Consider the following 13028-nt stretch of genomic DNA (forward strand, 5'->3'; position numbering starts at 1 on the left):
TATGTCAACTATCTGCCATCCCACAGGAATCCCCCTTCAAGTGCAGGTGCTGTCAGTACTCCATTTCCTTGCAAGTGGGTCTTTTCAAACTACAGTGGCCATAGCATCAGGGATGTCCCAGCCTATGTTTTCCAACGTGTTGTCCAGAGTGTTGTCTGCCCTGCTGAAACACATGCAGAGCTACATCGTTTTCCCTCAGGTGGAGGACTTGCCTACAGTGAAAGGGGACTTCTATGCCCTGGGACATATCCCCAACATCATAGGTGCCATTGATGGGACACATGTGCCCCCCCCCCCGCAGGAGTGAACAGGTGTACCGAAACCGGAAGAGTTACAATTTGATGAATATGCAGATGGTGTGTTTGGCAGACCAGTACATCTTCCATGTTAATGCCAAATTCCCTGGCGCAGTGCATGACGCTTATATCTTGCGGAATAGCAGCATCCCTTCTGTGATGGGGCAACTCCAGAGGCACCTTGTGTGGCTATTAGGTGAGCACCTGGAACAAAATCAGTGGGAATAGTTGTCTGGGAATATCCCTAAGAGTTAGTGTGTGTCTAACAGTTGTCCCTCGACATTTGCAGGTGTTACCCCAACCTGTCATGGCTACTGACCCCAGTGAGGAATCCCAGGACAAGGGCAGAGGAACGCTACAATGAGGCCCATGGGCGAACTAGGAGGATTATAGAGCGGACCTTCGGCCTCCTGAAGGCCAGGTTCCGGTGCCTACATATGACAGGTGGTTCCCTATTCTACTCACCAAAGAAGGTGTGCCAGATCATCGTGGCCCGCTGTATGCTTCACAACTTGGCTTTGCGATGACAGGTGCCTTTTCTGAAGGAGGATGGTCCAGATGGAGGTGTTGTGGCATCGGTGGAGCCTGTGGACAGTGAAGACGAGGAAGCAGAAGAAGAGGACATCGACAACAGGACCTCTGTGATCCTGCAATACTTCCAGTGAGACAGAGGTAAGAAGACAAACCTGCCTGCTACATGTACTTTAACACTATTACCTCTCTACTGTCTGTCCTTTTCACCCAGTGTATGGTAACTGAGATTTCACTTTCCCTTACGATTTCACAGATGTGGGTCCCACTGTGTGATATCTGCTTTGTTTCCTCATGGACTAGAGCTGTGTGACATAGGTATGATGACATTACATTTGAAAGGATAATTTGTCACTGTAATTGCTAATACACTAATTTGAAATCACGGACAGACTCCAGATTGTTTTGTGCTTTAAGGGTGTTTATTTAGGTGCTCAATATTGGAGGTGGTTGTAAAATGGTGAGGGGTGATGGTGGAGGAATGTCCATGGAGGAGTCCAGTCTATTAGTCTCACAGGTGCATTGTGCAAAGGGGCATAGGAAGTGGAGCTGGGGCAGTCTGAGGATGGAAAGGGTGACAAGGTGGGACAAAAGGATGACAATCAGGGTGGTCGTTTGCAGGGTGGTTCTCCATCTGCAGGGGTTGGGGTGCTGGTATGGTGGTCCTGTGGCGGTGCCTCCTGTCCACAAGCGCCAGCGGAAGTGGTGGGCAGTTCATCGTCCAAGCTAGTGTCAGGGGCCCCTTGTTGTGCCAGAGTGTCCCTCCTGGTGTTAAGGACTTCCTTCAGCACCCCTACGATGGTGCCCAGGGTGGAATTGATCTGAGTTCCTCCGTGAAGCACAAAAACTGTTCCTCCTGCAGCCGCTGGGTCTCCTGAAACTTGGCCAGTACTGTTGTCATCTTCTCCTGGGAATGGTGGTAGGCTCCCATGATGTTGGAGAGGGCCTCGTGGAGAGTGGGTTCCCTGGGCCGGTCCTCGCCCGTCGCACAGCAGCCCTCCCAGTTGCCCTGTGTTCCTGGGCCTCTGTCCCCTGAACTGTGTGCCCACTGCCACTGCCCCCAGGTCCCTGTTGTTGCTGGGGTGGTGGGTTAGCCTGGGTTCCCTGTAGTGGTGGACACACTGCTGATTGATGTGTCCTGGGGACAGATGTATGGGCCCGCTGGGTGGGTGCTGTGCTGGTGTTTTCAGAGGGGGCAAGCACCGTGGTGGCCTGTGCCAGTGTGAGGGGAACCGACTGTCCCGAGGTCCCAGATGGGCTGGGCTGGTCATCTAGATCCAGTTGGACAGAGCTGCTGTCATCACTGTGGGCCTCTTCTGTGGGTGGAGTGGACATATCTGGATCCTCCTGGCTGGTGACATTGGGTAGGGGTCCTGCAGGGGTGTAAAGGCATGATTATTGCATCTGTATGTGCCATGGTGTGCAATGGATGGGTGACCGTGTACCCCAGTGCTTGCATTCCTGTGTAGGACCTTGTGTGATGATGGATTAGGAAGGTGTATGGGTATGTGCAGTGGCCATGCATTGGTAATAGGTGCCAATGCTTTGGTGCTGCATGCAGGGCTTGGTGTTGGGATGGGTGGTTTGTGATATTGGGACATGTGTGAGGAGTATGTGTGACGTGGTGTGAGGACGAGGGTGGAGGGATGTGATGGCATGCAGGTAGGGTGGGGGATGTAATAGTAAAGATTAGACTTACCAGAGTCCATTCCTCCAGCTACTCCAGCGAGGCCCTCAGGATGCAGGATAGCCAAGACCTGCTCCTCCCATGTTGTTAGTTGTGGGGGAGGAGGTGGGGGTCCGCCGCCAGCCCTCTGAACCGCAAGGTGGTGTCTTGAAACCACGGAACGCGCCTTGCCCCGTAGGTCGTTCCACCTCTTCCTAATTTCATCCCTATTTCTTGGGTGCTGTCCCACTGCGTTGACCCTGTCCACTATTCTTCGCCATAGCTCCATCTTCCTAGCTATGGAGGTGTGCTGCACCTGTGCTCCGAATATCTGTGGCTGCACCCGGATGATTTCCTCCACCATGACCCTGAGCTCCTCCTCAGAAAACCAGGGGTGTCTTTGCCGTGCCATGGGGTGGTGTGGGTGATGTGTGGGTTGGTGTGTGTTGTGATGTGTGGGGTGACATTTAGTGGTGTGTTGTGTGAGGTGCCTGGATGTTCTGTGGGTGATGGTGTTGAGTGCCTGTGGATGCTTGTTTGTAGATTGTAGTGTCTATCTCTGGCCTTTTTTCGTAATTGTTTGTAGTAGGGGTTTGTGGGTGATGTGGGTGTGTGTTTCATATTGTATTGGGTGTGTGAGAGTGGTGTGTGTATGTGTATGTGTATCAGGTGTGTGTATTTGGAATTGTCCAATGTTGTAGTGTTTTGTAGGAGTGTGTGTATTTTGAGCGCGGCGGTGTGCACCGCCAATGGAATACAGCGGTTGAAAGACTGCCGCGTGGATTCGTGGGTCGTGATAGTGTGGGCGTATTCTTGTTGGCGTGGCGGTGGAGGTTTTGTTTTCACCAGTTTATCACTGACCTTTGGTGTGGCGGACTTGTGTGGGTGTCTAAATTTTGGCAGATTCCGAGCTGTGGGTCATAATGACTGTGGCGGAATTCCGCGGCGGTATGTTGGCGGTCTTCTGCACGTCAGTAAGCGCCTTTTACCGCCAATGTTGTAATGACCCCCATGGTGTTTTCTGTTCAATATAATCCTAAACTTTGCAAGTTCTGGAAAGTTAAATTGAATTTTCATGCCTCTTAGCCTATCACAGAGGGCCAAGAATCCTTTTCCTGTTTCAACAGTAGATCTAGAGTAGTCTTGGGTGATATATTTTAGGATAGTTTCCATGTGTTGATATAGTAGTGGCTTACAGACTATTGGTCTCAGCTTCAATCAGTTTTTGTTGACTGATTTGAAGGATGGTAGTCTGGGTTCTTTCCAGTTCAAAGGTTTTGTGGAATTGTAGATCTGTGAGTTGAGGCTGCCAATTTTTGAGGAAGGTAATGCATATGTTGGGTGAGTCCTCTGATCCTTCATAGCACTCAGGAATTCAAAAAATCCTTAAGTTACCTCTCCTGTTACAGTCTTCCAACTCACCAATGTCTTTTTTTCATAGATTTTGTTGTTACTTGTAGAGAAAGAAGATCTTTGGTAGATTTGATTTTCATGTCATCCAGGTAATTGATCCTTTGTCCGGCTTCCATCATTTTGTTGTTAATAGTGTTAATATCAGCTCTTATTGCTGTTAATTCAAGTTGCATAGAGTCTGTATTCTGTTTGGTGGATTTGGCAAGGTCATGAACCTCCAATACTTTTTATAGGATCATGTCCATTGTACTGTTGATGTGTGCTTTGCTTTTGATAGGTGAGTCTGGGAACGTTGGTTCCGCTTTAGAGTGTTTGACATGAGCTTTGATGTCCTTTTCTGCCATAATGAGATTTGTTTCTCAAACGTAGAGGCAGCTCAAATGTAGCAGAGTGCAGATAGAGGTCCATAGACTATCAATAGTGACTTAAATCTGATTATGTGGTTCATTATCAATAAGGTCAATGTCAAGATCTATGTTTGGGTGGATCAGTCACTATGGTAAGTCAGGTTCAGCTATCATAACTGATCGATCTCTATGAACTTGAGCTCAATTCCAGGAAAAGTTATGTGTTTAGTATCAACTTCAGTACCACTCAAAGCCAGACAACAGTAAGAGTACTTCCTCTACTGCTGAATGGCCGTTGGGTTCATATTATGTACATGGTGGGTTAATTATAGGACCAGTTTGATTGTAACTGGATCAAAAAGTATGTTCCTATTGGTTACAAAAGCACCCACGTTGTTAGGGATGTTTGGTCAGTATTTTAATTAGTTGGCTCCTTTATTCACTACATTTGATCACATTTAAGTCTGTAGCAAAGAGATTGCTCACATTTATAAAAGTGCATTAAATAAGGCTTAAAATGAGGAATTCTGTGTCGTTGAGTGCAATGAAGTTTCAGCATGCAATTATGGGCTCCACATATATCGGTAACATTGTGGGTGCCATCTTATGGTCAGGCATGCATCGTGAAACAGCCCATTTTGTGAAGAGCATCAGTTTGATATGAGAAGGTACTGGGCTCTAAAGCATATTTTCCTAATCCAGAAATGGTGTTTGCCGGGGTCGCAGTGGCCGAATTACAAGCGGGAAGCACAGCGCTCATTTTGCCCACAGGCCGCTGACATTTTGAGCTACGATCTCGGAGCAGGTGAAAAGAGAGATTTATGGTATGTTAAGGCTTCTGACCTTACATCTGATTGCTCTATAACATTCCACGCACCTTCTGATGAAGGGATTTATCAAATGTTCAGCATGAGTAGACCAGTAAGTAGTCAAATTGTCCTCATTACGGTCCAATCTGCAGGGAGAGATGGAGTCAAGCACCCATGGGCTTCTCTGTAACTTTGGATTTTAAATGATGATTCCACTTGAAAAGGCGATCTCTTTACAATTAAGAGTTACACTCACAAACTGTAAAAAGACAATCTCAATATTATGTCATGGGAAAGATAGGCCTTGTAGTAGTTACAAATCTCTTTGTGAATTTTTCCACTAATAGGACATGTACAACTTAAAAGGGGATGTCCTGCCATTTAAATACATTGTAACCTGCCCTCTGGTTTGTGCGGGACCTTCCTTAGGGATGACGTATATGTATAAAAAGGGAAAGTTTGGGACTGGAAAAAGGGCTTTTTTGCCAGGTCGACATTGCAGGGTAAAACTGTACACACGCTTTACAATGACAGGCCTGAGACATGGTTAAGGCGCTACTTAATTAAGTGGCGCAATCAGTACTGCAGGCCCGCTAGTAGCATTTAATTAACATGCCCTGGGTACACATAGTACTGCTTGACTAGGGACTCATAAGTAAGTTAAATATGCCATTTGGGGATACACCTATATTATTGTGTTTAGAGGAGGGAGCACAATCACTTTAGCAGTGGTTAGAAGTGGTAAGGTGCACCTAATACCAGCAAAAACAAGTACAGAAAAATGGAGGAGGTAGGCAAAACGCTGACGGGAAGACAACCCTAAGAATGTCAGGGCTAGCAATTACCATCCCCCATTCACAAGAAGAAGGAGAATAATTAAATCATTTCTAATTAGTCAACAGATTTCTGCTTTGGGTTGCTATTTCTGCAACAGCATTAATCACGACTGAGATACAGCCATACAAATCAGTTCTTGAGTAATTCCTCCATGGGTAATCCTAATGGTTATATTATTGAACTTCATTAGGCAGCAGAATATTTATCGAGTGGGACTTTCATACATAAGAAATTCTGAAGAGTCCTTATGTGGCCTATGCAGATCAGGACAGACTATGGACATTTCCATGTTTTCTATTGTCTTATATTAATGGTGTACTGCACAACTGGGGAACTGGCAGAAAGATTATTACAACTAGATGGTCCCTCATGTCCTTCTCCTGGTGTTTGCCCAGCCACAGCTTGAGGTCATAATAACAGGCAAAGCCCCAGACACGTTGGTGTGGCTAAACGTAATTCACCACTGAGCAATATATAAAGTTCCAAAACAATGTTACACACAATTTCACTGCAAGAACAGAAGCACTTCTTCAGTGTAGACCAAGCATGAATAAGAATAAATGTCCACTGTTATGCCATGGTTTTGTTTTTGCAATTAGATGTACCTAATGAGTGGCTTAATCACCTGTGAATAAACAAACAATGCATTAGTGGATGTATCTGTCACTAACAACATATCTGTCTGTCAGATTAAACAAGCTTTTCATTCCACTGTATACTTTCTCTCTGATGTTAATTCTGCATGCGAGCACCGCAATGTCAGTGGGTTGTTCACAATGTATGGCTGCATAGATTTGATTTTTTGTGGACAATCACCAAACACCGATAGGCAGTTTTGCTGCAATTGCTGAACACCAGAAAATTAAGTTGTCATGTGTTGCACCAGGCAAACTGGCACACACATGCAAAAAGTATTCCCTTGTATTATAGACTTCCTACTAGTTAATTTTATGTAAGTGATGACATTTATGAAAAAGACATTCTGTTAGCTGAACGATTATATGCAACGTGTGCAGTCTAGTTCAAGCATACATGGAGAATATTAAAAAACAGAACTGCTGTGCCACATGTTGATTCTGTTACTCAAACTGTACAATGGTACTGTATTGCTACATGTAAAACACTTGGTGCTAGTATCTGGGCTGGTGTGGCTGTGATATGCCTAATATAATGCCATTGGTTCTATGAAAGAGGCCTGCTACCTGGAGTGGGGTGCAGCAAGAACTCATTGGTAAGCAAGGTGGGCATGAGAGTGGACATTTGTACCTTCGGCCTCCCAAACTCTCTACGTGTCTAGGATAACATGAGCTGGAAAGTGGTACATTCCATACACCACTTTCTCAGCAATGTTGACGCTTGTGATCCTTTCCCTGCATATCCCCACTTTCCTCACCCTCCCGTTGCTGATTCCAGGACCACAGTGGCAGAGCGTGCCCGTGACATTTTGGAAAATGTCTGAGAAGGGCTGTAAGAGCGGTTGTTTCATCCTCATCTGTTGGATTAGTCATTGCAGATATGAGTTTCAGGTGTTGTCACAATGTGGTTCAAGCGTCCTGTGTCAGTTGACAGTTCAGTACTAGTCCTTGAAAAGAATAGAATGGGCATCATGAGCACTTCTCACAGGGTAGCCTTGTTGGGCTTCTGCTCTGCCAGTGCCAGCATAGGTGTCAGGAGCATGTCATCATGCCAGAGGAAGGCACCCTTATGGGCTAGGTCTCCAAGCTTGCCAGCAAGGCCTGAACTCCAGCAGACCCAAAGACTAGACGGTCAGGCACTATGCCTCAGACAGCCTTTGGGGGACAGATTCCCCAAAGCTTTAAAATTTCACAGTTATTTTTAGCAGGTGTTGCAAGACTGTAACCCACATTTATTTGTTGGGCAACAGATGGATGACACAGTAAATAACCACTTAGGGGTCCACTGACATATACATTTGTGTATGCAGCTTTCAGGAAAGCCAAAGTTGTATATAATTTGCATTTTGCTATATTAGGGGCATTGGAGATTAAAAAAAAAGTATGTGCATAGCATACTGTTGTCTTGTGAATGTGTTTCTGTAAGAAATTAGGTTGTTGGTTGACTGGAATGTAAGTCTTGGCAAAGCAGCAATCACAATCCTTGTCAGGGTAGGGCACAAGCAAACCCCACATTAAACTGTGCCCAATCCCCTGGAAGCTTAGTTCTGATCAGTTAGGTCTAATTAAAGGCAATGTGTAAAGTATCTGTGTAACACTTCGAACAGTAACATAGTGAAAATATATCACAAAAGGAGCACACAACAGAGTTAGAAAATAAATAAGTGTTTAATAAATAAAACAAGACCAGAGTGACAAAAATCTAAGTAATAGTTACAGAGATTTTTAATTGTAAACTTTTAGGTAAAAATAGCACCAAAAGGCATAAGGCATCAATTGTGGATATCTGGTTGTACCAGGCCGGGTCTGAGGCAAAGCACAATAGACAACACAACTAATCTGGTGATAAGCGTAATTGTAGAATCCTATTAATATACCTATGCCACCTTCAATGAAGGAGACAGTGCAGATTGCTTATAAATCATATTTATATTCCATTGCTGAAATGCTTTTTGCATCCAATGAAAAAATGTTGACTGCAGTTCCAATTGCTGTCATAAAGAAGAGACAAGTGGCTCAGGAGAAACGCCTAATTGCTGTAGCTCTCGTTCCAAACTTAGAGGCCATCACCAAGGCAAGCATTCCTAGTACCAAAGCCTTTCATCCGAAATGGATACAGGAGGCTACTTCCTTGACAGCTACTGATGTAGACTATGGCACTATTACAACCCTGGAGGTCAGTGGTAAAGTGGCGTTAATGCCGCCAACAGGTTGGCAGTAACTTCTGCCAAATTATGACAATGGCGGTTTGAACTCAGACAGGCAGCCACTTTACCACACCAACTGCCAGGGCAGAAACAACAGGCACCACTGTGGTAGCCGCCTACAGCCAGGCGGAAGTCAATGTTCCGCCCACCATATAATGACATGCCAATCCACCACCTTTTCCGGGGCGGTACCAATGACATCAAAAGCCTGGCAGAAACTGAGCTCAGAAGGAAAAGGACTCACCTTTGGAAACACAGGGAACAATCACACCACCATGGAGCCCGAACTTCAGATATTCCCGATGATTTTCTCCATCCTGCTCCACCACGAACACTAACAACAGCAAAGAAGACCACGGTGAGTACAGCTGCCTAGCACAGAGGGGAGGGAGGGAGGAAAAGAGAGTGACATACACATGCAACACACACACCCACCACCAACACCATACACACAATCAGATGCAGTAATAAAACATATATACCCCGTACCCCTCAGGAATAATGCAAGGACAACAGGATAGTGATAAAGTGAGTGTAATAATATGAATACAGTAGAAATATGCTAATTCAATCTAATGGTATATACCAGGGTACTGCAAAGTCGGTCCTGGAGAGCCGGATCCATGCCAGATTTTTAGCATATCCACATTTATAAAAAAAGAAGTTTCAGAAATCTACATGTTTCTAAATGTGGATATGCTGAAAACTGACATGGACCCAACTCTCTAGGACCGACTTTGCAGAACCCTGGTATATACAGATGTACAGTTCAAGGAACACTGCCCAATCCTTAATGTGCGTGGGCCACAGGGCCAAAGTCCAAGGCCCCACTTGTCACCTTCATCAACACAAAGAGAACACTGCAGTTGGAAAATAGGCAGGCACCTCAGGGGTCGGGGGGCACCTCAGCCGGCAGATGGAACAACACCACTGGTCCTCGAGGGGGCAACATACCCTGTGATTGGTCCTGGGGAGTGCAAGGCCACACCCTCTCGAGTGGGTGACTTGCCCACATGCTCTGGAGGGGGAACATGCCCTGTGCTTCTGATCCTGGGGAGGATGGGGTGAGTGGGTGTCTTACCCACTGCTTCTAGAGGGGGCATTGTGCCCTGTGCTTCTGATCCTGGGGAGTGCAAGTCTCTCAGCTGGGTGTAATTCCCACAGGATTAGCAGGGGGCAGGCCGCACAGCAGCCCATGGAGGCAGGACTACATACCGTCTGCCAGCGGTCAAAGCTGCTCAGTGGTAGTAGTGGTGCTGCTGATGCTTGTGGGGGGAGGCTCCAGCCCATCCCCTGCAGCCTCGGACGGCTGCCCACTGCTGGTGGTGGTGGTGCTGCTGGTGGTGGTAGGGGAAGACTCCAGGCCATCCCCTGCAGCCTCGAACAGCTCACAACCATGGTTGGTGGTGGGGCTCGGATTGAGTCCCTGCACCAGGCCCCTTGTCCTTCCTTCCTGCTGGTGCATGCCCCTTGCCCTTCCTGGTAGCAGCTGGGGATGGCTCCTTGCCCTTCCTGGCAGCAGCTGGGGATTCCTCCTTGCCCTGTCTGGCAGCAGCTGGGAATGGCTCCTTGCCTTCCGGGCAGCACTTGGGGCAGGCTCCTTTCCATTCCGGGCAACACCTGGGGCAGGAACCCTTTCCTTGAGGCTGCCTGGTTCCCTGGATCCTTTCCCACCACAAGATGGTGTGGAGGCTACTGGTCTCGTGGACTGGGTGGCTGAGGTGCTTGCCTGGGTTTTTGCCACCCTGGCCAGACATGAAGGATGGGGTGGAGGGGTAGGGAAGAGGTCAATGGTGGAGAGGAAAAGCTATTTAGGGACATTGGGGCAGAAGAGGGAGAGGGTTTGGGAGTGAAGGAAGAGGGGGTAGTTGTGGGAGGTGTCTGTCTGCTGTGTGTGGGTGCAGATGCATGGGCTGGATGGCTGTTGAGTGTCTGAGTGCTGCGTTTGTGTACCTGGTGTCTGCCAATGAGGTGTGTGTTCTGATAGGTGTGGTGGTAATGGCAGTAGTGGATGAGGATGTAGTGCATGCAGGTGTGAGTGTAGGCACAACTGGGAGGGAGGTGGAGGAGGAGGAGAAGGGAGACACAGTGGAGGCAGAGGATGTTGGTATGTCTGCATCTGGATGGTGTTTGTGTGAGTGCCTGTGGGATGATGTGTGGTGCTTGTGTTTGCCTGTGCCACTCTTGTGGGTTGTCCTGTTTGCATACTTGTCTGCCTGTGTGCGTGGGATAGGTTGGGGTTTAGGGGAATGGGATTGGGAAGAGGAAGTTGGAAGGGGGAGGGTGGAAACAGAGACAATGGCTGCCATCAGAGAGGAGGCCAAAGCCTGGATTGATCACTGTTGGGCTGCTAAACCAGTGTGAATTCCCTCAAGGAATGCATTAGTCTTTTGCATTTGGGCTGCCAGCCCCTGGATGGCATTCACAATGGTTGACTGCGCTACAGAGATGGATCGTGGAGGTCAATAGCCTCCTCATTCAGGGCAGCAGGGCTAACTGGGGCAGGGCCAGAGGTGCCTGGGCTAAGAAGATGCCCACCCTTCTGAGTGAGCGGGCACAGGCAACTCGCTGAGGGGCTGCTGGGAGGGCGCTGCTGGTACAGGTGTGGCGGCTGTACCTGTAGCTGGGGTGGTCACAGAAGTGTCCGCCACCGCCAGGGAGCTTCCATCGGAGGAGGTATCTGTATCTGAACTGTCCCCTCCAGTCTCTGCCGTAGTGCTCCCCTTACCCTCTGTCCCACTGGTGCCCTCACCGTCGGTGGACTCCACCTCCTGGGTCCTGTGGGATGTAGCTATCTCTGTCGCTGGTGCCTCTGCTTCTCCGCCAACTATGCTAATGCATATAAGGACAGGATGACACAACAAAAAGGGGGTGGAAGAGACAAAAGATGTACTGGGTCAATGGCTGCACCACCACCACCGTTGGTGTACACACCATAGTCACACACAGGAAACAGCCCTACGCACTATGCAATGCACTGCCAGTAGTAATTCTACCCACCAGGGCATGGGGAGGGGTACATACCGTCAACTGCAGCACACCTGGGACCCACACAGCCCTGACAAGTAGTGGATGCCCACAAGCTAGGTAGCAGGATTCTCACTTCAGAACCCTGGCCAACATGGGACCTACTCTGCAATGTCAGGCCTGGCCTAGGAGCACCCACTGACACAGATCCCCCATCTGCATACCCCCCTACCATGCTTAAGTTGTAATGATGGGAACTGCACTCACCACCTTGTTGCTTCTGTGATGCCCTCAAGCGCCCATCCAGCTCCGGATAGGCCACCACCAGTATGGGGGCGATTAGGGGGGGTCAGTGATCCACGGGCACCCCTTCCTCATTGGGAGGCCAACCCCTAGCTGGGTCTCCGCTGTCTTCCATGGCCAGTGTCTCAGGTCCTCCCACCTTTCTGACAGTGGGTGCTCAGCCTGCCGTAGACCCCCAGGGTCCGCACATCCTTGGCGATGGCACGTCATATACCCTTCTTTTGATTGGCGCTGACCTGCAGAGAAATACACACAAGAAAAGGTATCAGTCAGACCGTCCTGCCTATAACTCTTATGGCCCGCCACACCCCTTCACATCGCCATTTGCACACACAGGGCCCAGCACACAAGCTGCAGGCCGCCCAGGGGACATCCACCAACCCCCCCTACACAAGGCCTTCACACACACCACTACATGCATTCCTCCCCCATGCCTCTTGCTCCCAGTGTACCCACCTGTTGGTCTGGAGGCCCATACAGCAGTCCGTACTGGGGTAGGACCCCATCCACCAGTTGCTCCAACTCCACCGAGGTGAAGGCAAGGGACCCTTCCCCAGTCACACGAGCCATGGTAGGTTCCAGACACAGGTCACAGCAGCACATGCAGTGTAGGTCCTCTCCTGTTGAAGGTCAGATAGCAAGTGAGTGATCAGGTAGAAAATAGCGTTCACATCCGTGGTGGTGCATACCGTCACCGGCGGTATACATCACCATTCATCATTGTACCCCATAGGGTCCAATGTTAACCAATGAGGAGTTGCACAGCAGTTCCCCGACAGCCTTCCGCAACGGCACACAGCGTCAGCGGAATTAGCGCACTTCCACCTGTCCCTCCACACAGGACAGATGGACCCCATTTCACGGGTAGGGGGGCAGGCCCTAGATAATAACTGCGTCACAGTTCAAAATTTAACATACATGACAAATACCAGTTATACATTAAAAATCAACATCATGCATTGTACTGTTGTGGCTACGATGTTCAGTTTGTGACCGGCTCCTCACTCTTTTGCCCCA

Source organism: Pleurodeles waltl, chromosome 6 (genome assembly GCF_031143425.1).
Source record: "Pleurodeles waltl isolate 20211129_DDA chromosome 6, aPleWal1.hap1.20221129, whole genome shotgun sequence".
Lineage (NCBI taxonomy): Eukaryota > Metazoa > Chordata > Amphibia > Caudata > Salamandridae > Pleurodeles > Pleurodeles waltl.